The sequence below is a fragment of the Dromaius novaehollandiae genome, chromosome 1, assembly GCF_036370855.1.
Source record: "Dromaius novaehollandiae isolate bDroNov1 chromosome 1, bDroNov1.hap1, whole genome shotgun sequence".
In the NCBI taxonomy this organism is placed as follows: Eukaryota; Metazoa; Chordata; class Aves; order Casuariiformes; family Dromaiidae; genus Dromaius; species Dromaius novaehollandiae.
In genome coordinates, this window is record NC_088098.1 from 67849639 (window position 1) to 67873764 (window position 24126).

Genomic DNA, 24126 nt, shown 5'->3' on the forward strand with positions numbered 1-24126 from the left:
TTGCAATATAAGAGATAATAGATAGATGTGGATGGGCTGATGGTAGCTACTGGCTTATAGGTGACTATAAACTCCTATGGTTAGGTAATGGTCTCAGTACACCAGCAGTGTATTATGGAGTTTTTCATAGGCAGTGTGGCAATTCAGAGCTTTATGGAGACATCCGAAAGAAGACACTGAGATAATTCTGTGGATGTTTTCAGGTGGCTTCTCCTGAGGACGAGGAGCAGGTTGAAAGTAAAGTCAAAGGTTCTATTTGAAAACCTAATGGTTGAAAAGTGGAGGCTGACTGACTATCAGAGTTAATGACTGAATTTTTAGCAAAGGACCGCAGGTAAGATAGGGTTAGATATGAAAGGCTGACAATGAAGCTGAATACTGTTTGGATAAAACAGGAGACTAGAAGAGTGCTCTTTGCAGCAGCATTCTGCATGGGAATGAGCAGGCAAGACTATGTTTGCCAAGGTCGTAAAAACACAATAATCAAGAGATGTCGAATACCTGAGCAACATATTCAACTGTCTGGCTGGGGAACTCAGGATGTATCTCAAAGATATCATAAAGCAAGCATCTAAATGACTTAAATTTATCCTAGATCTGAGGAACTTTGATTGAGACTGAATGTACTGAAATAATTATTTGTGTATTGTTTTTCTTTAAGTGGCAGACAAAGCCTAAATTTGGCCTGGGCCTTATTCTACAATGTAAGAATTAACAGTCCTGACATAGTAGAGTTTAATATTTATACTAAATAGAAAAAAGGTGGGAGGGAGAAAGTAATATTACCAACCATGTCTTCCAGGTAGATTATTATGGCAGAAAGACTTCTCCAAGGAAATTTTTTGGGAGGACAAGACCATTAGGACAAAGAATTACACCTCTTTTTCTCATTCTTAGCCTACTCTTTATCACCTGCCTACACACATGAGGTTGAATAATGATGCACTTTAGGCACAGGCTTAAATTTAGTACATGTTCAAATCTGGATCTGAATTTTGTGCAATGAACAGAAACATCAGATACCAGACAGAAATGAGTAATAGAGCTGGTTAAAAATTTTGGCCCTGCACTCTTTTTTTTAACACAGAAAATGTTTTTCTAACTCAAAGTTTGTCACGTTTGCTAATTAATGGGGGGTCCTATTTTACTGGATAGCTGCTGCAGATTTTGGGGGACAAAAAAAAAAAGAAACAAACTGTTTCATGCTCTTTTCCATTACTTTTAACAAACTTAATCATAGGCTTTATGTTTACCAGAAATAGAGATGTTTTAGGAAATATACTGGGAAAAAACTGTCTAATAGGAAGGCGGTAGTGGGGGCTGAGGGGTTTTTGTGCCTTGTGCTGGGAAAGTTACTAAGGTTTTCCAGCAAGTCATCTGAATTTATGATGCCTGAAGATATTTTATATATGGTTTCCCAAAGTACAAATTACAGCAGCCTTGTATTTTTACCCTGAGGTCTTTTTCACAATTATATATGCAGATGATCTCTAATAAATTGATTTATACTTCTCTGTTTCATAACAGAATTACTTATTGTAAGAAATACCTCTTATCTTAAGAGCACCTAATTTTATAAATGTTGAGTCAGTAAATGTGAATATTTAACAAGGTAGACTTTGCACTTACAAACAGCAGTGCATGCAAATGCTGTCTTTTAATGGAACTTAGTGTACAAAATTCTTTCAATACAAAACATAATGAGTTGCCTTGCTTGTTAGTAACTAATTTACTGTTCATTTCCTCTTGATTTTGGAAAATTTTTGATTTTCCCATGGGATCCTCATATGACTGCAGTTTACTAAGCAAAAAAGGTTTTGAATGATCTAATTAAAAAAAAAAAAACTCTTTTGCCTGAGAGTACATATTTTGTACTGAGGCAAAAATGGAGTGAAATCCAATACATACATATTCCCCACAATTCTTCATTGTTTAAGATAGATTTAACTTACCTCGATGGACCCTTATTTAACCGATGTTCTTCACTGTCATTTCAAAGTTAACCATATTCTATATGTATATTCCTGTGTTTTTATTTGTAAATAATTCTATTCAAAGGAAATATATATATATATATCTGCCTGGAAGAAAGTCATAGGAGGAACTGCTTACACAAATGGGATGAATCCCACATCACAGCGACAGCCAACAACCTTGACAGTATAAACCCCATACCAAAGCATTACATAGCCAAGGAACTCAAATTTTCCTCACACGTTGGGGATGTGTGAGTTTGGGGGACTCCAGGGATGGTTTACAGGCAGGAGGTGCTGCAGGCATCCCTTCCCTGGGGTGAGCCATTGCTCCTTTGCTGCTTTCCCAGCAGCCTGGCAAAGGTGCTGGGGCCTCGTGCGCCTGGCCAGGAGCAGCCCAACACTCGTCGTGGCAGCCCTTGCTCTACGCTTCCCATTTTCTGCTGGGCTTCTCGTTCCCAAGCAGCCCTCACCACAGCACAGCCTCACTGCTCTGATAGGTGGTTTGAAATGCTTGAAATCACTGCTCGAAAGGCAGGCCCTTTGAGACTTGAATTGATTCTTAAAGAAAAAAAAGATTAATATCATGTTACCATGATAACTTTTTCACAATCTTTTTTTTAAAAGAATCTATTTCACGTGTTAATACTGAATTGCACCCCATTGTTACCTTGGCACAGCAATACAAAAGCCATATTTGAACAGCACAAGGTCCTTCAAGCCTCAAGAGCTTGGCCATCCTCCTTACGGCTTTCCCCTACATGAATATTCCTTTGAGAAACTTTCGTTTTAGAAATTTGCTGTAAGCTGCATACCATATTGCAAAACCTAAACTGCAGACTGCTGGTCTTGACAAATATATATGCGATAAATGCAATATATAGCATTCTACAAATTTCTCATAGTAGTACATATTTTTAAGCTAATTTAAAAAATGTGTGATTGTGGATAATAGAATTATGATTGCTGCTACTAACTCAGTAGGGCCTTTTGTATGGTCTGAATCTGCTAATGATTTGCTCAGACAAGTAAATGAGTTCATGTAAATATTTCCATTGAGTTCCATTGTGTTACTCCTATATAAAATCCTTGAAAGACTCAGGCCTGTAATCTTTATCTTCCTGCAACGTGTGTCTATCATTGTAATATTTTCTGTAGGGTCCAATGCTTTGAAGCACCCAAATATATGAGCTTTCCCATGGAAACCAACCAGTTATTCATGAACATAAGTGCTTTGCTTGATCAAGATCTAGACTGGCACTGAAAAATGTTCCAGCTGCTGGAAGTAGCTGTTTCTAGCAGACTCTTGGGAGCTTGCTCCTTCTGCCTGATTCCAAGAATTTACATCCTTCACTTTAGCAACCCAGATGAAAATAGTTTTACAAAGGCTGGGACCTGAGACAGCAAATAACACAGTAGCTTGCAAAAGCAACCCAAACTAAATATATGCATTTGGAAAGGGGAGTACGTGTGTGGACACGTTTTCCACATGACAGGAAAGACGAGGCACCATGGGTGCCTTTGGCCATCGAGTTTCATGTTAAGTCACTTCCACAGCGAAAGGTATGCATCTGAAATGCATGCGCTGCATATGGTACCCTCTGACTTTCTCTCCCTACACCTCCTCCCTCATATAGGCCTACAGAAAAAAAAAAAAAAAAAAAAAAAAAACGCAATGCTTTTGACCAGGTAGCGCTGGCATGCCATTGCAGGTCATGGCGCACTCTCCAAAGGGTGCAAAACTGCCTCTACATCACAAACCTGAAGGCAAAAATTGGCAAAAGGTAAAGTTGCAAAGTATCACGGGATTTTGCTAGAGTAACTACCATTCTCCCCAGTTGCTTCTTAAGGAGCAAGGAGAGTGCCATCCACGATGCAGCCTGCTTGCTTTGTGGTTCACACGGCAAAGGTCCTGCGGCTTTCCTATTAGGGTTCACTGCGTGCCCAGGTATGCTGAGGTTCCCGCTGCTACACCATGGGGGGGGAGGGGGGCATCCCCACGTTTTGGGGGTGCAAGGCCCATTGCTCCACAGAAGACCGCTAGTATCCTCTTGGTGACGAAGCCAAGAGGGATTCAAAGTCCAGCATGCCACCAATGCTATTCAGCAAAGAGGAGGCATAGAAAAGGAACAGATTTATTGCAATTTACTTTTCAATCATTTATATAGGCTGGATGGGAAGTGCAAGAGGTGCACAAACCTTCCAAGGGCCCTAACTCATTGAGATACTTTTGAAAATGTATTTCATCATGCAGGGTAATGTACAAGGTTGCCTCTGTCCACATAAGTAATGGCCTAATGTTATAAACACCTAATACTGTTAAGGGCCTTAGTTATCTTGAGCCTGGTGAGGAATAATTTTGGTTTAGCTGAAAACTCTCACACTTTTTTTTTTCTGATTTGAGCCAAAAAAAGAAAGTTGTGGTGTTTAATTTTGCACCAGAAGAGGAAAGAAAAGAAAAAAAGGGTTTGAAATCTAAAAACAATCTTTAACTATTCTAATTTGTTTAAAAAGTTCGTTGTTACATTTCTTTAAAACACTGAATAATATTATATACACTTTGAAAAAGAAAACAATATCTTTTGACAAGAGCAGTTCAGCTAAAATATTTTTGATCAGTTCTATTATTTGTTCATTTCTCCTGATATTCCTTGGGCCTCTGTAGATGGATAATTACTTTTGAATTTAATTAATAAAAAGTTTACATATACAGTGAAGAAAAAAACTTTAATATCCATTACGGTGTCAAACTATGTTTTTACCAGGCTAGTAAATCCACAGATGAGGCCTCCTATATGCTGATATGACTTACAAAATTCTAGTTACACACAGACAGGGACAAGAACAGGAAAGAACAGATGAATAAATGCAATCTTTTAAAATCATATTTATTTCTATTTAGAAGAACAGAGAAATATAAATTTCTCACATCAAGTGTTAGTTAAAAATGCATGAAATATTATCATAAAACTCATTACTTTAAAGAGGTGCAAGTTCCTAATTAGACTCTATGACAATTATACCTTCTCTGAGGATCAGAAAGAAAAAAAAATCCATCTAAAACCTGTTGAATCAATTCAACTCTGCTGGATCTATCCCAGTTAAGAAAAGATATTCATTCATATTATTTATTTATATGATGCCAGTCTACAGGGAAACTAGATAAGTGGTCCAGCTCTTCCTGGACGTCTCAAGAGAAATGTCAAAGGTAGCTCCCTCACTCTCTGTTGCATGAAGCATCCTGAGGCTGCCTAACTAATGCATTAGGATATGGTTTCCTGTGGAAACAATGAAACTTGAAGAAGCTGTGTTTCATACAATGTGCATGTACAGGTATCTTAAGAGTAGTGTTGACTGAAGCCAGTTAGAAGATTTTCAGATTACAATCAATTTTTTTAACTGGAACAAAAACATTCCTGAAAATACATATTTCTCTTGCAGATTTTTGTTTGCAGATTTTGAGTTATTCCATGTATTTCTTCCACTGTTTTTAATGGCTTTTTTTGGTATCCTTTCTTCCCTTTTATTCTGTTAAAGGCAAAGAGGAAAAAGTAGTGGGAGAAAGAGAGAGAAAAAGTGACATGAAGCCCTTAAAATATCTTGTGTTATTTTCTGAACCAAATTCTACTGGTTAAAATACAGGAAAAAAAAATCCATTTGGAAGAACTGAAATATTTTGTTTGTGTTTCTTGCAGAATTTTCATCAGATAGTACACTGACCACTTGGCCAGCCTTGCCAGATAGTACCAGAAAACAGACATCCTGATGCCATGGCTGCAGCATACAAGGCAACATTGGTCAGCTCTTGAACATAGGTATCAGACTTGGAAAGAAGGAAATTGTAGCAAATTTATTGACAATGCAGATCACAGAAGATGGCAAAAATCTGTTTCCTTGACAACATGACTGCCCTAGAGGTTTGCTGAATTTTTTTTTTTTTCTGAATTTGGGGAGGAGGGGATAGGGAGACAGAGGATTTTGACAAGTGAGGCTTGAAAACTAGCATGTTGAAATTGGTACAAAATATATTTTTATACATGCTATCTCTTCCTTCTGGTGCCTATCCGAAACTGGAGCCCGAAATGGAGAACTCCGAGCAGTTGAGTTTTATATGTTTAATTCTGGTCATAGAAAACTGTCTTGATATGTGAGCTACGTCTCCGCCTTGCCAGTAGAAGCCAGCTACTAAGCCAAGGCCGCATGCTGTTAATTAAACCATGTTGCACTAAAAACCTGCGGCACAAATACATAGTAGAGGAGCATGTTCTGTGTGCTGTTCCTGCTCATGTGATAAGCAGTGCATTTCCTCAATGGATGCACATTGCTTACATTTTTAGAGCCATTAAGCTGGGATAATTATGGAACAATCTAGGCAATGTTCAATAGCCCATGCAGATGCCTGACAGGGCATGTTGTCTCTTAATTAGGAATTTGAATGCCTAATGCTTGTATATTAACTGAAATAATTGGATAGATGTTTTACATTTTCTTCACTTTTCCTGACAGCCAAGCTAGGGACCACACGAATCAACATATCTTCCTAAAACAGCTCATTTTATTTGCACATTCTAGGTGACCTAACTTGTTGTTTAAGTGGGATTTTTAAGAGAAGTAATTCTTTACTACTTAAAGATATTGTAAGATGTTCTTCAGTGAGTCTATCTTACTGCTTACCATGTTATTATAATCCACATAGTGTTATTACTATTGTCATTTTAGTTCCTCCAAATTCAGGTAAAATTACAATAGTTGTTATCATTTTTCATTGTTTCTAAATACTGATAATGGGAGATGAAATTGTTCGAAACCCAGTTCTGATACCACACTAGCCCAGTTTGTCGTAATTAGGGTGAAAAACCCCTTTGCCATGTACAAAACTACTTTCCACAAGCTGAGGAAGTCTTTTCGAGGCCGGGCTCACAGGGCTGGATCCTGAGGCACTGGCCATGCAGGAGAGGCCTCTCCCACCTTCGCGCTAACATTCACTGAAACCAAGAGGAGCTCTCGCCCTGGTTCTTGCTAAACCACACGGAAGCAGGTAGGAACCGAGGCACCAAGCCAGTAAATACTCACACCTGCAAGTCGTCACATTGCATCCAGTGGCACCATCCATAAGTCCATTTCCAGGGTGGAAACACCATTCATTTCCTTTCAAAATAATAAAAACAGCCACAAAATTCCCCTGGGCTCCACATTAGCAGAACCAGGCCCTGAACAAGCAACTTCTTTAATCCCTATCTACTGTATATGTGAGGAGGACTATGCTCACCAATGTATACATTGTTTATATTTAGGATGCCTGATAAATGTGTTTATTCACAACTATTAGTATAAAAGCTCCTTTAAAAGCAACAAATTGCTCTCTATTAGTAATGTGCATAATGACCTATTTCCATAAACATTTTTAGTAAGAGAAATTTTAATGCTCAAAACCCTGCAGACATTTTATGGAAATTTGACTGCGTTCTGCAGAAGTGCATCACAGTCATATTTTGTTCTTTAATATTTTGTTTTGAGAGGTGAATTACTTTCATTCTGATATATAGTACAAAAGAAGCAACCTGGCACAGGGAAAAGGAAAATGAGTCTTAATGTGTTTCCTTCTTGCTAATGTATATTTGCTTGATTGATGTAAGGGTGTTTTTTGCAGAAAATATACAGCCTCTCCTTTTTTTTTCTTGTTTGCATATTTATTTAAAAAGTATGATGGAGGCTTTAAAAAAGCTCTGTAGATCCAGGCATAAGGGAAAAGTATAATAATGGAATGTCTTTATGGTCAAAAGGATAAACACAGAGAGTGTATTTGTCGTATTGCACCTGTACCTGATTTCTATACCTAAATGCAGGTTAAGTATGCAAAACTGTATTCACAAAATATTGTGGTACAATTTTAGAGGCATGGCTTAAAACTTTAGCCTGATGGGGTTAAACATGTGTTAGCTGTATGTTTTTGTTTGAAAAGCATGCAAGTAAACCATCAGTATTGTATGGACTCCTAACAACATTTCTGTATGCAATGTACTAAATGCAACCTGAATGACAGCGGAGCTTTTTATATGAATTTACTATAACTTCGTTCAGAGCAAATAAGGCTTTTTTCTTTGCTAAAGATCTTAGAAATTCTGAACTACCAACAATTCCATCAACAGTCTGTAAAAATAACCTAACTGATGTGTTAGGTGCCAACCATCTCATTTGTGTAAGTAGTTCCACCAAAATTATATGGGAAAAGTGAACAAGGTTTTATTCTAAATTAGGCTAATGGCACAGCCATGCAAAGTAGGTGATAATGGAAAGAATACCCATGGATCTAATATTTTAAAAATGAGCAGTGTTTCAGCTCTGCTTTGAAGACACTGTAGGAAGGCCTTTTTAAGAAAACATTACCCAGTGTTAAAGTAGAGGCAGAGCACACCTCCGAGTTCCATTCTGCCTTTGACACTATTTTGGACAAACCATGTGGGTGACATTTTTAACTGCAGTTAGAAGATTTTCATCTGCACCTTGGTTACCCCATCCCTACTGCATGCAGGGAATGCTTGCTTAGCTTTATAAAGTGCTTGGCGGATGTATGGGAAAAAAGCATGATGTAAGACATCAGAGAAGTAAAAAAGATTAAAACACGAATGTCTTCAGAGATATCTAGAGGAAAAGCAGGTTCCTATATTTCCACTTTTGTTTTGCAAATGTTCATATGCTTTGAGGTATCCATATGCTCCATTTAAAAATGGAATGATATGTCCCAGCTGAAAAAAAGCCTAAAATAACATCTACATTGATGAAGAGATACATGGGATAGAAAGGTAGCCTTGGTTCATCATATTACTTAAGCAGTTGTTTAACTTTTAGCACGTGCCATCAAATTCTATGGTCTTTAAAAGAGAAGTGGTTACAAATGTGGTTAGGAGCTTGACTAAATATCAGACTGAATATGAGGCTGGACACCCCTACTCCTATGGAGGGTAATACAAAACCACAGTGTTATGGCTGTAGTAATATGGTTGCTCTAAGATCTTTTTTCAAAGCATTGAGAAGTTCCTAGTAGCTCCCACACGTGCAACGATAACTGAGAATACAGAGATGTACCAAGGCCTGTATACAGCCCTTGTCTTATCTCACTGACATAAATGGCTAGCTGTAATTAATTTCAGTGGGATCGGGCTTGTGATATGTAAACCTGCTAAAGGAAACCTTCTCCCTCCTCCCAGTCACGTTGTATGAGTCTCCCTATCATCACCATTCCACCATCACCAGCCTTAGAAAGAGAATGAATGAAATCTGAAGTGCTGAATTAGTCAAATTGAATTAATGACCATGTTTAGTGGTATTTTGGCTATAGAAAGTGTAAAGAATCAGTCAAGATTTTCCCCTGTGAGGGCTGTATTGTACAGATTTCTTTTACAAATGACCAAGTGATTAGCACAGTAGAAACCTAGGCGCTCAGCACCCTCTCCATCAAACAGAACAAATGTCGAATCCTATTAATATAGTCAGCTTTCCATAGTGTCTGATCAGATGCTATCTATCATTATATGTTTATTACCTTGTTGAAACAGTATTTTGAGGTTCTGCTGACAGTAACTTTGGACGGCATGCCCTTTTTCTGGAATTCTCTACACCTTTCATTTTAATCCATTTGCAGTTCAGGCACAAACACTTAGACTGAGTCCAGGCTGGGAAACCATTAATTGTGAGAGTCCAGATTTTCAGCAGTTTATGCTGGTACAATAAGTCTTCTCTCTCCATCTCCTCTCCCATGTGAAAAGAATCTGTATTTTTAATAATAATAAAAAGAGATAATCACTTAATGCAGAAATGTCCATTGCACCCGAAAAGCAAATCCAGCTTAAGTGGAAATTTACACAAAGAATTATTTATAGGAATCAATCATAATTACATTTAATGCATGCTGCAGCTGTTTATAATTGTGGTTTTCCCAAGGTTATTCTCCTCCTACCATCCACCCCCACACACATGAAATTTGTTTCTGTGGAAACGCTTAGGAAGCATTATAATTTTCCTGTAACTTGTTACAATGGCAGCCGACTGTTCTGAGGCAGACTAGACTCTGAGTAGTGAGTACAATAATAAAGAAGAAAAGACAATTTTTGGACCAGTAAAAAGAGTTTGAGAAGCTGATCAGTAATAACTATCAGGACAAATATTTTCCATGTCATTCTGTTTGTTATTTATTATGAAAAACAAATCTGAGTGCTAAATTAGGAAGTTAATTTTAGATAATCATAAATTCAGGATGCTGTGGGCTACATTGAGAAGCCATGCATAAAGTGGCATAACTGGGACCTTCACACACTCAATTAGAAATTTTCTTCCCTGCAAAATCATTACTGCAGAACTTATTGTAAAGTGCATTTATTTTTTAATGACTGAAAAGGCTGTTTTTTCACAGAGAAAGAAAAGAGATATTTCATTTAGAGTATTTCTGATTTCCTGCTATTTGGTAAAAATCTGAGGGCTTTTTAGGAAAGAAATACATGGCATACACATTTTTCAGTGCAGTGAAAGCCCATGTGTCCAACCAGAAAGAATGGAAGTGAACACATTGGGCATCCATACTGTGTAAGATATATGGCTACCCATAAAGGAGTCTGAGCTGCTTTTTTCTTATAGTATGAGCCAGGACCAGGTGTAAATTTAAATCAGCCATTCTGCTGGGTACGTTTTCCTCTGCCTCCACAGTCAGCAGCTTTTAAAATTTAAATTATATTGTATATTGATAGATTTCCTATAATAGTAATTAGCTCTAAGGAAGTTCAGTGGAAAATGTGACCTATGTTATACTATCATCTTACTCATCTCTCTGAAGCATGCCCTGCGACTCTGGTATTCATATTTGCGTCAGACCACCTCAATCATCCAAACCCAGCTGAGGGAAAACTCTATGAAGCTTGGAATTTAAACTCCCCTGCACTTTAGGGCTAGTGATATTTAAACTTTTGTCTGATTTTTGGTTTTTAGTCTATCTTTATCTATCTCTTTGCTATGTGGGAGTGGATATTGATTTTAGTAGTCAAGTGAGGCATCAGAAGTGAGGTGCATCTATGTCACGAACACCATATGATGGAGAATTCTTGTAGTAGCGGTAGTGATATCAGGCTCAATGATATACTATAAAAAATCCTGAGGGTAGAAATAGCACGTAATTAAGTATGATTTTAGTATCCAACTCTATTTTAACTTCTGGAGCGCTATAAAGTAAATCTGGAAGGAAACAGCAGTTATATATATCCCAGATTATTTAATTTATGATTGGATGTTACAGTTTGGGGTCAAAGTTTTGGTAGTTTAGTATGGAGTCCTCCTCCTGGCACACTGTTAACTGAAACAGGACCAAGATTTCTCCCTTTAGACTTCAGAAACACATTGCCAAGGATCCTGAAGCAAACAGGGTTTCAGGGGTGACTTGGCAAAGATGCCCCCTCGGTGGAGGAGGAGCTCTCTGACCTTTCCTCTGAAGAGCTGTCAAAGGGCTCAGCTCTGCTCTGTCAGGGAGAGGGGCACAGGCAGGATGGCTGCAGAGGTCCCAGCCGCCCAGCCCCACTGTGGGACCCCAAAAGCGGAGCCCCTTACACATCAGTGACTGCACTGCCTCAGTTTACTGTGTAGCATTTTAGAGCAAAGCACAGTGCAGGGTCACATTGAGGGAGCCTTGAAAATCCCTCCCTCCATTTCTGCAATGTCTCAGGGCAAAAATAGGTACAAGCCCATTCCAAATCAATCCGCTCTCTTGCTATTTGTGCTTTTATTTCTCCCCAGGCACCAAGTAGCAGTGAATTTAACTGTAGCTGAGATACAGAATAAGTAAATAATCAGTGGGGACCAATAATAATTGCAATAAACCTGTGACTTTGATGCTCCAGTATTTAACATTCTGGATCAAACTCTGCCCTGCCTTATGCTCTACGCAACCCCTCGGAGGGCAATAGGATTTCATGGGGTTTAAATCAGGGTAGAATGAAGTGATTTCAGAATAGGTAAAATTGCTGATGCAGCTTCTCCATCTTAAACAGACTTTAGCCAAAAAGTAGAGGAGTGGGCACAATAGGGAAGAAGGTCATAGCAAGGTATTTAAAAATGAACTGGAAAATGTTTAAATAGTTTATATTGTTCTATGGGTACATACTTGTTACTTGTAATGATCAGGGCAGTTTGGCAGGGAAAAAAGGATTTACTATATCAGTTGCTGTATAAAAGATGTCTTCCAAAAAATGGGCTTGGATTGTCTGCTGCTAGGTACTTTACCTGAATGAAAAAATGGTCTGTCCATGGTGTCTCTAGATAGCTGCTATTTGATGCATTATTTCTTGGCATGCATGACTGACCAGTTTCAGCGCATTGTAGCACTTTAGCATTGACTCTAGAAAAACAAACCATATTTTTTTAGTTACAGGCAAGAGGCCTTTGGAAATCTATGGGTGAAATTATCATTAGAGTTAGAAGTGGGAGTGTAGTTCTGTGGAATGACAGCTTTTTTTGCAGAGGAGTAAATTGCAATTCCATTTATTCCAAGAGAATTTTCAACACAAAACCAGAAAATAAATATTGTTTCTTTTGGAAATGAAAGATTTTCCTCTACTTTCACACACAAAAAAAAGAAAATTAAAACATGACAAATCCAAATCTATATCTGCATTATTTTTTAATTTTCAAGAAACAAAAGTGGCTCGGTATGTTTTGGTTCTCAGGTTCTTTTTTTCTTTGAAAAACTGAAAGAATTCGCCAAATGGAGATCTTTCCTTAAAAAAATTCATTTCTGTAGAAAAATAATTTTCATGGAGAATATTTTACTCTAAGAAAAAGACTGGATTTATTTGTCCCCTAACAAAATTAGAGCAATGGAGAAACTTGCAGCCAAAATATGCCATTACTATGACATCTACAGAATGAAGGAGTTGTGGTTGGAGATTACTTTCTCTCCTGAGGTAAGCTACTATTGCCACTGCGGAAGTAAAGCTGTTGTGTGTACTTTGTCTCATTCATTGGTGACATCCCACAACCATTCTTATTCATTTGGCTTTCTTGTAATCAATTTTTTGATTTTTTTTTTTTTACTTCTTAGTTTTTTCCTTGGATAATTTGTCCTGCATATTCCAGCAGAAATGGACCTGAACGCTGAGCTATGTGCCTCTTTCACCACCACTGCCGAAGAACATGCCTTTGGTGATGGTGTCTGATGGCTTGTGAGGCAAGAGAGAAGAAGCGCAGCCCTTTGCCACTGCACTACAGGACAAGCCCTGAGGAGCTGGGGACAAGGGGACCTGAATCTGCCCTTCCCTGCAACCACTTTCATTTCTGCAAGAGAGGTTTAACCTCCCCCCCCCTCCCCCGTGATAATTCTGAAGCTATTTTACATTATTTTAATTGGTTACATGAAGTATGAGGTAGTGAAAAATCAGACCCTTACAGTAAATCAAGCAATGATTATTAGCTACATACCAAACACAGCAGTTATGCTGAGTAAGAAGGTGCCATGGAGGCTTTTAAAATGGTTAGCAGAGCAAATAAACCACTCCATAAGAAAGCTCTGAATGTCAAAATAATTGATTTTGGATGTAGCTGTCTATATACTGATAATCCTAAAAGGGGCATTTTTAACTGAGTTTGAAAAGTGCCTTTTTTTTTAGTGCAACAGTCTACTCTTAAGTATTAAAAGGAAGAGCTCTGTGCCAGCTGCCCTGTCATCATCTAAGTGGCACACACATGCTGAGAAGCTGTTCTTTGGGACCACATGCCAGAAAGGCTATAACATAGTGGCAAACAACTACATTTAAACAATTTCTTTGTCATACATAAAGATGCATGACTGGATTTCTGATGCTCACAGAGGCATGGCCAAAAAGCCATGATCAGCATGCAAACCTAAAGGCTGGAGTTTTGCTCTGTCTTGAACTACAGTTTTCATCCCAAAAAACAGCACCTTGAGCTGCAGGAGAACCACTGGTTGGCATTAGGCACCAGGAATGTGGCGTGCTGAAAAAAGCACCTGATGCGTCCAGTCCCCTTTGAGCGCCAGTTGTTCCCAGGAGGAAAGTGAGGTAGGTCCAAGGAGCTCAGCTGAACTCAGCTCCCCTCTCCTCCCCACTGCCCCTTTAGCATGCACCTCTGCCTGGTGCTACATGGAGTTTTGAATCTGCAAATATTTCTAGTGGTTTGCGACCACTTTAATGGTAGTGCTTGGCTCCTCATTGCTGCAAAGCAGCTGCCTCGCAGTGGTGGTGCATGATTGGCGGTGGTGGGGCTGCGTTTGTGTCATTATACATAGAGGAGATGCTGCCAGGGATAAGCAGCTTTAAATTGTGACTTTTGTTTTATAGAAGCCTTGCTTCATAGTAGTCGCTTAGCTCATTTCGAGGGAAATTAGAGGAAACAAGCAGTGAGGGTATGAGTATATCATATAACTGCATTAACACATGGGGCTTTTCCCACCGCCCTTTATTTTCTAAGGCAGTACAGTGGGAACAACACAGGACCAAAAGCTGCAGTTCACCTCCTCTCCAAGCCCTCCTCCAGCAGAGCTGAGAGCGGCGCTGCCTGGCTGCAGGGTCTCCCCAGGCCGACAGCCGTAGCTGCCTTGCAGGACCACAGTTCTCCCCAGGGAAGTTTTCCCATCACACAAGTCTATAGACCCTGGGCTCAAATCAAATCTCAGGCTGTCATCTGAATGCCTGTTTCTGCCAGCTGCGTAAACTCACTGGCAATGATTAAAAAAATTTTAGCTTAAGATTTTCCAGGATATAGCTACTATAACTATTACTACAGACAAGGCAGCTGTAGATTAATTAACTCAGGTACCATTAGCTGTTCCACACAGGATAATCCACATGAGGTAAATTACACAGGTTCTTTGGCAGATTTTACAACCCACACTGAAATTCCTGCTGTTGAGGTACGATATGAAAACTAGCTAGAAATCTCCATACTTCGGTAAAATGCTGGAAGAACTGACATATGCAAAGTGTTTACCATGGCCTTTCCTGTTGTTTCCCTGCACAACTTGGCTTTCACAAAAAAATTAACCCACACTGTGTAGATATAATTCCATAGTATTTCTTATTAACAAAAGACTTTCCCCACGAAACAATATAAACAAGCTATAGTGCTCCTAATGCTGAGTATATATTCAAAGGTTAAGAGTAAAAATTTCTCTTGTGGTTTAAAAAAAAGATGAAACCACAAGTGGGATTTTTTTCACTGATCATTTTAAAGTACTGAACATTATCTATTGCTGTATTTCTTAATTAATCCATTTCACTGGTTGGTGAATTCTTTACTGTTTTTCAGACGGGAAAACTCAGGACAACATTGTGATAAATCCTACTTTTCTTTTTGATGTCTTTCTTGGCATTACTAAGTACCAGGGGTAACTAGATCCTTTCCTTCTAAGCAATCACTAATACCTTTCAAAACCAGGCTAGACAAGAAGGTCCCACATTTTAAACAAAGATTTAGGAGTTGGAGCACTCATCCTAGCTTTAAAAGACCTTGTTTCAGTTCCCTCCTCTGTCAGAGGGTTCAAATGCTCTTCCATGCCTAGGAGATTTATTTAACCACCAAGACACATGGAAGCTGAAAAAGATAAGGTAGAAGATGGAATAAAAATTCTAAAATTCTGAATTTGGGGTTTGAAGTCCTGCTCTGCCTATATTGTTCTGGCATCTAAGCATGGACACTAAGGAACAAATTTTTAGGATGTGCTTAGGTGTACACAAAAGCACTTAGGCATTTGTCTCCTGGTTGTGAACCTGCCTCACACCTTTGTGCTTTTGAGATCTGAGGACAGGATAAATCCTTGTCTCTCCATCAAACATGTTGTAGGTCAACCAGGGATAAACCAGAATTCCCATACCTGTTTTTTTGGTAAATACAAAAATGCTCAGTGGAAATTCTGGCATGCTGTCACTTTTGGTATAGGTTTCTAGTGCACAGTTTAAAAAACAAGGGTTACCTCCATATAATGCAGACTGCTTTCTCCTAGATGTAAAAGCTAAGCTGTGTGCACGTGTGCACCTGTGCGTCCGTGTGTGTCTGTGTGTGTTAGACTTATTTTTCCTGAGCAGTGAAAGCTGTGTGAAAGTCTCACCCTCTCAGCGAATCCAAGACCGAGGCTGGAAGCCATGAGAATTAGCTGCAGGTGCTTAGGGTTTAGAAACTGCTGAAGGGACGAAAGACCAAGGTGCTGGCTCCAGGTTAGTTCTTATGATCAACTATTCTTTTTATCTTCCCATAAGACCACCTCACTCTTTTGTTGGCAAGGGGAAGGGAGAAGGGGGGGGCAAAAAAGAGTTAGAGTGTTTGATTTCAAATGGGAGGTAGGATTCCTCAGAAGACGAGCCTGTAGCGATCAGGAAAAGCAGATTAAGAGAAGCAGATGTGGGGAAGAGGGAGAGTGGGGAGGGGGCTGCATTTATTCATGCAATTTAGGATATTAGCAGTAAATTGAGGAGGCGGTTTGTTCTGTGTTTAGTCTTATACAAATTCTGCCCCCTTTTCCCCGCATGTTTTCCCTTTGTTTATCTCCTGAGAGATGCACACATGTGTACAATACAAAGAATCGAGTCATAAAAGCACTGGCCTGTCAGCCTCCCTAAGGACCAATTAATGGTGCTCCAAATCTTGTGGGCAGGCAGATGAAAAGGATACAGAGAGAGAAGGGGAGGTAGATGAATACTCAGCGAGAGCAAGGCAGGTTTTTTAGATGTTGGTAGGAACTTCTTTAGGTATTCTTAGCTAACTTATTTGGGGTTTGGCTTTCTCGCCCGCTTCTGCAGTCCCCTGGTCATAACTGCAACAGAGGGAAACGCAACACTTCAAAATATCAATTAGGCTTCTATCCAAACCAATAACAGCATGATGCCGGGGGGGGGGGGGGGGGCAGAAAAAGCCCATTTAGAGTTTTTCCAAAACTCCTTTCATATATTGGCAGTTTTATTGATAGGTACTTGAGTTTATATTACAATTTGTATCCCCGTGCTGGGTATTGCTCTGAATGCAGCAGGCTTTGTAGTGCAACCTTTTACTCCTATCTCACCCCCTACGTGTCCACAGGCCTTTGAACAGCAAGCGAGTGGCACTTTGAAATCAGGAGTTGAAAGTGTTTGACATGGCAAGGGGAGCATGAAAGTCTTGCTCTTTGAACCTTTTCTTTTCAAAGTCCCACAGAAAGTACAGGCAGGACAATAATGGACAGGCTGGGGGCTCTCAGGGTGAAGTGGGGATGTGTGGTTTGAGGTTTTAAGTGTTTTGGCAGTTGTTCCACCCCACAGTTCCTCCCACTATGTACTCCTCGTGAATTAAATCTGCCTTATGATATAACAGAGATCTTTAGCTGGGTATATATTCTTTCTCTGCTTAATACATTCCTTGTCAAAGTTCTGTAAACAAAATTGAGCAGATGACAATGGGAAAATGGTCAAAATTATGACTGGGTTGCTGACTACCAAAGGAAGATCAATTTTTCGGTTTGTTTTGCTTTCCAATTAGATGAGCCAGTACAGTAAATGCAAGTTGCACTAGAAATACAGCCAGCTGTTGCATCAGACATTATACTCAGGCCTCTCCAAACTCAGATGCAAACTCACTTTCTCTCACCTGTTGGGGTCAGGAGGGTGGACTAGTAAACTTACCAGCTGCTAAGATTTGCTCCAGTTATTTTACCTGCAGGTGAGATCAGTTAGCATGTAGAGAATGAAAAAAGCTTGGAGGCCCTGAAATGAAACATCTCATTTAAAAGCTTCATTATATTTAAGAAGAGAGAACTTACCAGGCTAAGTTATTATTCTGTGAGGTCCATGAGCTGATCTTTCACTCTTTGGAGAGGGGTAAAAAAGAAAGCTCATAGTCCTCTCTATAATGTATCTTCTCAATTGTGTAATTCTCTACCTGGGAGAAAAAAATTCCTTCCTGAATGATGTAGCAATCATTTTACACACTCAAGCATGAAATTTCATCACCATTATCTTAGCTTGGATGACTGTACAGATGTTGTTTGGCCATAAAATGTATTCAGCCCTTTTTTAAGTCTAACTATAGTATCTGTCTCGGTGACCTCCTGCAGCAGTTGGTTCCATGGGTTGGGCTATGCTTTGTGAGGAAAATTTATTTTTATTGAGTATGGAATTAGCCATGGTAGGAGAGGAAATGTTGACTAAAGTCTCACTGTCAAAATACCCCAGAACATTCTAACTGGTCTTTTTTGCCTAATCTCTCTAGCTTCCTATGTCATTAGTCCTGCCCAGCCCAGCACTGTCCCTTTCTGCATCTAGATCTAGACTGGCTAAAAGGGTGCCTCTCTTTCAAGATGGCTGATGCCAGAGTCCTCCAACCAAACACCACTTTTAAAAAAACTGAGCCTAAATTTGAAGACTAAGTCCACTCTACCTTTCATTTAATTACTTGAGATGGACCATTCCTCTTTCTCATGTGGTGCATGCATAATGTAGGCATTAATTTAACGTGACGCTAACAGTCCTGTTCAACGAACACGAATAAAGCTGATGCCACCGCACTTTGTTGCGAGTGCCACACGCAGAGTCCCCAGCATCCCTGCAGCTCCTCACTAATGCCCCTGGGCACCGCTCTGATGCAGGGCCACTGCAGTGCCCTGGTTGCACAATTAGCCCCTGAGAGGCAGTTATCCACCATGACCTCGCCTGGAGCTGCCCTTTAGGAGAACACCTCTGGAAGCTCCCCCTGCTTCAAGGATTAGAAGCAGAGATGAGAAGCCTCGTTTCTGTTTGAAATATTTCGTTCTAGCCCTTTGCTCTGCAAAGTGAGGTTGGAGGTTGTGAGGGAAACCAAGCTTTCAGGGAGGAAGGCTGTCTCTGATTTCCATGGCTCAGGGATATCTTAGGGTTCCTTGGATGCAAATCTCTTGAAGCTTGCCAAGAAGCTGGTTACATCAGACTCTGCCTTGACAAGTAGTGTGTCTCATTGCACATGCAGCGCTAGATTTTCTTTCCACAGCCAGGCTGCCGGTGTGGCAGACCACCGACCCTGATCACAAGGTGTGTTGGTGCAGCCCCCGTAGCACAAGAAGTGTGTAGTGAGATGGAGCAGGGCCAGGGAGTGAGTGTGGGGTATCACTGTCGTGCTGATACTAACTGCCTCTGCAGCCTGGATTGGTTTGCTTCACCTGTCTGCCTTACTTCCTCCAGCTATAAATCCAGGGTAGTAGTGATAGTCTGCTTTATAAGCTTCGGTACATCTGTAAAAGGGTATGTCTACACACAGGTATACAAAATCACATGCACAACACCACATTTGAGCCAGGGTTCTGGTGACCTGCCTGAACTCATGGGTAACAATTTATTATTCATCTAAATTCTCATGCCAAAGTTTAATAATCTAAAATACCATTTGTGGTCAATATCTGGTATTTATTTCCTTTTTGATCAGAGCCATACCAACTATATGTTATTACACGTTAAGTAATGGAATGAGGCCTAAAAAATACAATCTCTCAATGACCATTTTTTTATTTTGGAAAGTGTATTTTCAGTGTTCTTTCTCAAATGGGTTTGTTTCTTTACGTGTTGAAAATCTAAATACTTGATAATGTAATGGTCAGGAAGACATTTAGGTTAGTGTTCTTAAATCATGTATATTTGGCATGTAAATGACCACAGAAAATGGCAATGTTCAACAGATAGTAACAATGGCAACAGTGTTATATGCAATACTCACCATCTGGACCAAAAAATAAATAGGAAAGTGCTCTAAATATATAGGTTCTTTCCTTATGACCTGTCTGAAGAACATCAGAAGCAGATATTGAACACAGCAATTTCTGTCATACTTCTGTCAAACTTGGTTTCTGCATCTTGAGGTATTGTACTATGTTAACTAGCACTGAGTTGCACGTGGTCCTCCAAAACCTGCCCATATGTATGCTTTTGATTTTTTCTGCTTGAAGTCTTTCTAGTGACAGTCTATCAGTGTGACCTGAGTTGGTTTGAAGATTTTCTGTGGAATATTCTGCCCACAAATTATTAGCCCACTACCTGTTTTCTCACAACTTTCTTACTTACCTACTTTTCTTACACTTTCCTCATGTGTGAATTGCTCCAATATACTCACCTGTTGGGTTTTCTTTTCAGTGTTTTCACTTCTTTTCTCTAAATTCCAGTTGGTCTGTGTCTACATGATGATTCAATACAGATTTCACAAGATGACATGCTACCTGGCCCGTGACACAAATGGGGCCCAAGGTTTGCTCAAGGAAGTAATTTTTGATGTTCTCCAGGAATTTATATTAATCCCATCTGAGCAGCTTTAGCCTTTTCCAAAGAGATTTCAGCTTAGCCCAATTAGTTTGAAAGCAGAATCTGAACAGGCTGTTCTGGAGCATTCAGAGCTGTATTTCACAGGTGTAATTTTATATGACCCTAACAATGGGACTTTGTCCGCTTGGATGTTTCACAGCCTATCTTAGCTCCCTGTGATGGTGCTGTTTTGAAGATCCAAATGAATCTTTTTTCTTGTCTTCTTTAGTTGTAGCTCTAGTTATAACCTCATATCCCATTTAATTTGTTCCTCTCCATTCTCCACACAAGATTAGGAACACTTGTAGAGTCTTAACATATATCCTCTTTTAATTATCTCATAGCTGAGCCATACATATATAGTTCTTTTTATCTTCTCTCATATGTAAATTCCTCTAGTCCCCTGACCACTTTTGTTTCTCTTCTCTGAACTCTCTAATTTGTCAATGTGTTTTTGGTAATTAAGATTCCCTCAACTAAATGCAATGTTCCATATACCTTCATACCAGATCCCTACAGATTTTCAGAAGAGGTCACTGCTCACAGCTGGGGCCAGATTTTCAAAAGCACTTTGACTGTTGAGTGCTTTTGAAAATATGGCTATAAAATATCATTATGGGAGCTGCTGGCTAAGGAGCATTTTGAAAAACTTAAGTTACTTGTAGGTATCTAAATAGAGGTGGGACTCTGTTAAAAATGTGATGCTATTAAAAATGTTGAGCACATGAGTATCTGTCTCCAGGCCCTTTCAGAAAACTGTCCCACAGAATAGGACTTGTTCTTTTTCTTCTCTATATCTTCCATTTCTAATTCATGTGATTAAGATCAGCGGAATCCATTATGCTACATTCCTGTGTGTTATTTCAAATAAACGCTGTTTAACTTTAAGCTGTAACTAAACAGGTACATTCATATTTTGCAGGAAAGTTGGACTAAAAGTGATTAGTGTTCATGGAAGAATGGTGCCTGAAGAAACTTATAGATAAGGTGGTTGTCTGTACCATCTTGACATGTTTTAACATATTGTGAATAATATAGATAATGAGCAAAACTGAGCAAGTAAATCAAAGATAATGGTTTATTCAATGTTTTTCTTCCTATGAATGATCACTATTTATACAAATAAGTTTATTTAGACATTGTCTCAGTGGAAAAAGACAAAACTGTCTTTTTTCTATTGTATATATATTGCTTAACCAACGCTGTCTAGGAACTAAGCTGTGAAGCCTGATACTGATGAGTTCAGTTCTTAAGTAGTTCTTTGGGATCAGTTGGGATTTCATCTACTTTCTAATTGGGGGCACAATTTTAACTCTCCAGAGTACCTATGTTGTTGATGGCAAAATTTGGATGATCATTTTTTTTAAACATAATCCTTCTAGGAACCAGAAGTGATTGATATATGGTGTGGAGTACCATGTTCTAACAGTACAATCAGAATGTTGTATTACATTTCTCTACAGTCACCTCTACTAAGCTTCATATTTGGTAGTACTGGGAAGTACGGAGCATTTTTTTGCTTTTTGTCTGGGAGAGGGCTTAAAATAGCAAAAGAACTGCAGTTGAAAACAAATTACAGAAGGTTAAATAATCTGGATCCTTTTCTATGCTGCAGTAAATATATTCACTAGACGGTTAAAAAATTGTTTATGATGTGCCTAATAGAGCCATTCTAGTTTATCAGTTAAATATGTATTCATAATTTTTTAAAAGGAATATTATTTACCCAGAAGACCAGAACAGTTTCTAAAAGAGCTTTTCCAGTCCATCATGTAAATATGTATTTAGGACAAGTGCTGTGTGTACAGTATTAAAAAAAATCCTCTGAAAATCTCTTTGAAAAGTTATTACACATGTCCACTGCAGCAGCAAAGTTTTAAATATTCATATCTCAGCTGTTTCCTTTTTCAGATTTCTCAGTTTGGTTTGAATATATTGTGGGTGAAGTGCTTTGCAAGAGCTTCATTTGTTGAATGTTAACAGGCTTGTGTCCAAAAGGACTGCTCATGTGTGTGAAGCTACATATGTGCTTACATCTTTATCAGATCAGGGATTTCATTTGGTTGGGCTAACTTAAATACTGCATTCACTTGTAGAGATGTATCTGCCTTACTTGCTCGTGAATCGCTGGAGATTGTTTGTCTACATCTTATCTGTCTCTCTCTCCCATTTTCCCTTCTGCAAATATCTGCGCACAATGAGATGTCTGTTTTTCGGACTCCTCTGTGTTGTGCATGCGAAAGTCCTCACTGCCCTGCAAAGCATCATCAGATGAGGCCCTTCAAACTTGGTTTCAGAAGTCCATAGTGCATGATGATGGAAGATGGAATAAGTGGGTAGGCATCTCTGTGATTTTGAACTTGTATTGCTCTTTGTTTTAACAGCAGCCATGTGCTGAACAGGCAAAGCCATGTGACCAGGAGAATTCTTGGGAGCCAGAGGGAGGTGAAGTTAAAATGCCATAGTAAGCTCTCTTTGTGTTTGGGCCTGGACACCAAAGAATTATCTGTGGAGACCTAACACATCTGGGAAGAGATGAGAATTAGTCAGGAAGCCCCATCTCATTTGCATAATATGTTGGGGATTTGGGGAAAAGGGTTTTCTTCCCTTTTCTAAAATCAAACAGAAAGTGAATTTCTTCTAAGAAATGAATAACTGCAATATTACCTTGGGGGTGGGGGGGAGGAGGACAAGGAGTAGCAAAAGCCCAGCTCTGTGCTCCTCAGCATGTGGTTTGCATAGGTTTACTAGAACTACAGTTATTAATTACTAAAGTTGCCTGGGATAAAAATGGGCTCTTTTCTGTATTGCTTTGCATTTCATATGTTCATTTGCTCTGGATGTACAAAATGGGTGTACAGCAATACCAAACCAGGGTTGGGTGTAACCAATCAATAAACCCCTACAATGGAAGAAGGCTCAGAGGAGATGGGCAAGGGCGGTGTGCCCGTGAAGCTCAGGGAAGACTGTAGAGAGTGACTGACCACAGCTGTCACACAGAAAGCTGAATTTATCTCAACACAAAGAGGACCAGTGGGTGGCCTTTGTTTGAGATAAAGGGTTATATCAGTTGAGTGGATTAACTGACTACATCAGCTGAGTAGACCAACTGGTCATGTAAATGTTTTTCCCTGAGTTAATCAAAAGAGTGTGCATGTCTCCTGAGTTAGCCAAACCAGCGTGGCAGGGAGCAGGGTACATAGATGGCTCAGTCCAACATAGAGTATAAAAAATGAACAACTAATAAAAAGAACTTTGAAGAGAGCAACGGGCATGAGTTTGTTTCAACCGCAAATTCCCTGGGTGATTGGGGACACCCAGCGTTGTGAAGGGGAGCCTGTTACAGAGATTGGTAATGAGAATCACATTTCTATTTTGATTCAACTGTATATTGTAATTGTTATGTAGTGCTAAGCATAACTTACACTTGTGATTTCAGTACATTGCTGTACCATTCTGCTGAATCAAAATCCCATGTTATGTCAAATACCTTCAAATAACTAAATATGGTATTAAACGCTATGCTCTCCACATGTGGATTATCTGAAGGAACCTGGTCAGAGAGCACTGGATGCTGACATCATGGTATGTTGTATTCATTTGGCACTGTTACAAGTGCAAAGAGAGAGATTAACTAGAGAATCTGTACTAAAACAAATAGAGAATTATTTTCTCCGGTAACTACACTAACATAGACTTGAACAAATCCTAGATACCAATGCCTTTCTTATGTGTCTGACTGGACGCCAGCACAGAAGGACATTTACTTAGAATTCCATTACTTTAAGTTTTACACTTTATTTTCATTTTGCATTGATTTGCATAGGCCTATAAATACTTCAGGCAGAGATTTAAGAGTCAAAAGTGAATTT

General features: G+C 39.3%; 1 long non-coding RNA gene across 1 annotated transcript; it reads left to right on the forward strand.

Annotated features, from left to right (window-relative positions):
- The first annotated feature begins 21175 nt into the window (after window positions 1–21175).
- LOC135328709 (uncharacterized) lies at window positions 21176–23825 on the forward strand. The gene is made up of 3 exons (XR_010389714.1): window positions 21176–21241; window positions 22457–22590; window positions 23694–23825. It is a non-coding gene; the product is annotated as an uncharacterized LOC135328709 (long non-coding RNA).
- The last annotated feature ends 301 nt before the right edge of the window (window positions 23826–24126 follow it).